This window comes from Xenopus laevis, chromosome 8L (genome assembly GCF_017654675.1).
Source record: "Xenopus laevis strain J_2021 chromosome 8L, Xenopus_laevis_v10.1, whole genome shotgun sequence".
NCBI lineage: Eukaryota > Metazoa > Chordata > Amphibia > Anura > Pipidae > Xenopus > Xenopus laevis.
Genome location: NC_054385.1, coordinates 71,097,190 through 71,100,442, shown reverse-complemented (window position 1 = coordinate 71,100,442; position 3,253 = coordinate 71,097,190).

The following is a 3,253-nucleotide window of genomic DNA, read 5'->3' as shown; positions in this document are numbered from 1 at the left end:
CAATAAACCAAAGCTCCAGTTCATTTACGTTTACACCAAACAGGAAAGTCATGTTTTGCTTTATACTGTCCATTGTCCCTGGAAATCGAATTAGCTAGTGCCATTCCGAAAAAGGTTGATAAAAAGAATTTAGACTATAATTGCACTTTCAGTCTTGTGGTCCTTAGTGCAGGATTGGAGAGTTAAAGGAACAGTAATACCAACAAATTAAAGTTTATTAAAGTAATTCAAATATAATGTTGTGTTTTCCTGCTCTAGTACGATTGGTGTGTTTGCTTCACAAACACTACTACAGTTTATATAAACAAGCTGCTGTGTAGCCATGGGGGCAGCCATTCAAAGCACAGGTTATACAGCAGATAACAGATGCACACTGTAAAATACCATTGTATTCTATTACAGAGCTTACCTCTGCCTTTTCTCCTTTTAAGGGTCAGGGCACGCAGGCAGATTCAGGGAGATTAGTCGCCCGCGACAAATCTACTCTTCTTCGGGGTGACTAATCTCCTCACAAGGAAAGTTCGGGCGACTTTGGAAAAAGAATCATGTAAATCATGTAAATCACCAGCGGGAAGGCAGGGGAGGCAGTTCTGTGAGATTAGTCGGCCCGAAGAAGAGGAGATTTGTCGCTGGGCGACTAATCTCCCTGGATCTGCCTGTGTGCCCTGACCCTTAAAGGCATATTGTCATGGGATATTTTTTTTTTTTTCAAAATGAATCAGTTAATAGTGCTGCTCCAGCAGAATTCTGCACTGAAGTCCATTTCTCAAAAGAGCAAACAGATTTTTTTATATTCATTTTTGAAATCTGACATGGGGCTAGACATATTGTCAATTTGCCAGCTGCCCCAAGTCATGTGACTTGTGCTCTGATAAACTTCAATCACTCTTTACTGCTGTACTGCAAGTTGGAGTGATATCACCCCCCTCCCTTTCCCCCCAGCAGCCAAACAAAAGAACAATGGGAAGGTAACCAGATAGCAGCTCCCTAACACAAGATAACAGCTGCCTGGTAGATCTAAGAACAACACTCAATAGTAAAAACCCATGTCTCACTGAGACACATTCAGTTACATTGAGAAGGAAAAATAGCAGCCTGCCAGAAGCATTTCTCCCCTAAAGTGCAGGTACAAATCACATGACCAAGGGCAGCTGGGAAATTGACAAAATGGCTAGCCCCATGTCAGATTTCAAAATTGAATATAAAAAAATCTGTTTGCTCTTTTGCAGCCAAACAAAAGAACAATGGGAAGGTAACCAGATAGCAGCTCCCTAACACAAGATAACAGCTGCCTGGTAGATCTAAGAACAACACTCAATAGTAAAAAACCCATGTCTCACAGACACATTCAGTTACATTGAGAAGGAAAAACAGCAGCCTGCCAAAAAGCATTTCTCTCCTAAAGTGCAGGCACAAGTCACATGACCAGGGGCTGCTGGGAAGTTGACAAAATGTCTAGCCCCATGTCAGATTTCAAAATTGAATATAAAAAAATCTGTTTGCTATTTTGAGAAATGGATTTCAGTGCAGAATTCTGCTGGAGCAGCACTATTAACTGATACATTTTGAAAAAAATGTTTTTTCCAATGACAGTATCCCTTTAAGGTTGAATGATTTTGGGTCCTGACCTTGTGATAAGTTTTCCCAATGATTCAGCCAAGCCTTCATCAAATTTTCAATCACAGAAGGAAGTTTATTAATCCAGCACAAAACACAGAAGCTTTCAGTAGCCAGGAGATATCTCTGCCCAGCTTCCTGTTACATACATATTTCATGACATATCGAAAACACTGTCTTAACTTTAATTGATTAAAAGTTAACTTTATCAGAATGCTAAAAGAAGAGTTTGTCTCTAGGCAGAACTTAATTTCTTAATAACCTGGACTTAATATCTAAATTTCCTGTCTACCTAGCTGTTGGTTATTAGATTCCGCAATTCAGCTGTTACTTAGCTCCATTCTGTTACAAAAATATATTGCTAATATAAGCTGATTAGCTGTATATCAAAGTGGCTAATGAAATACTGTAGTTAGCAAAATAGTGATTGCTAAACTGTTAGGGCAGAGACACACGGGAAGATTCGAGGGAGATTTAGTCACCCGGCGACTAATTGCCTCTTCTTCAGGCGACTCTGATGAGAGAGGACCACATCAGTGGACCGAAATGGCTGTTGCCCAATGGGATTTGGAGAGTTGTCCAATTGGTTTCTGCCCAATACTCAACCAAATGATGATCAGACTGCTACTGACTTGGTATGGAGTGTCACATCACATAGGTGAGTGTAATCAAGTTATAGACCTGAGTTCTCTGCAGGTTAGTGTTCATTAAAGAACCAATATAATATAAACAAACACCAGAGGGACAGGGAAAGTAGAGGACTTTAAGACCCTGTACACTCCAAGCTAACCAGTTCAGATGAAATTGTTAGATAGAGTTCGTGAAAAATAACTTAAAACGTAACTTTTAATCAAAATAAGTAAAAGCACACCCGCACCCATACAGACAATGCCGAGACTGACTCCAATAAATCTATATGGAAGTCCAGGACCGTGTAACTAAAAATACATACATTTAAAAACCAGGCATAGGATAGATCGATGGACAAACAGTGTAGTCACCGTTCTCTTTGCAGCCTGACTACTGAAGTATTAAAGTGTCTGCCATGTTGCTATGGCCATTCCCCAACAACCTCCCTTCCAGTCATTCCCCAACGAAAATTCTACCTAGCTACGTGGGGAACAAGTGGGAGCTAGTCGCCCACCGTCCACCTATGCCACCTGCCCGACGCGTTTCACTGCATTATACGGCTTCCACTTATGCCCTTGAGGAAGCCGTGTAATGCGGTGAAACGCGTCGGGCAGGTGGCATAGGTGGACGGTGGGCGACTAGCTCCCACTTGTTCCCCACGTAGCTAGGTAGAATTTTCGTTGGGGAATGACTGGAAGGGAGGTTGTTGGGGAATGGCCATAGCAACATGGCAGACACTTTAATACTTCAGTAGTCAGGCTGCAAAGAGAACGCTGACTACACTGTTTGTCCATCGATCTATCCTATGCCTGGTTTTTAAATGTATGTATTTTTAGGGACACGGTCCTGGACTTCCATATAGATTTATTGGAGTCAGTCTCGGCATTGTCTGTATGGGTGCGGGTGTGCTTTTACTTATTTTGATTAAAAGTTACGTTTTAAGTTATTTTTCACGAACTCTATCTAACAATTTCATCTGAACTGGTTAGCTTGGAGTGTACAGGGT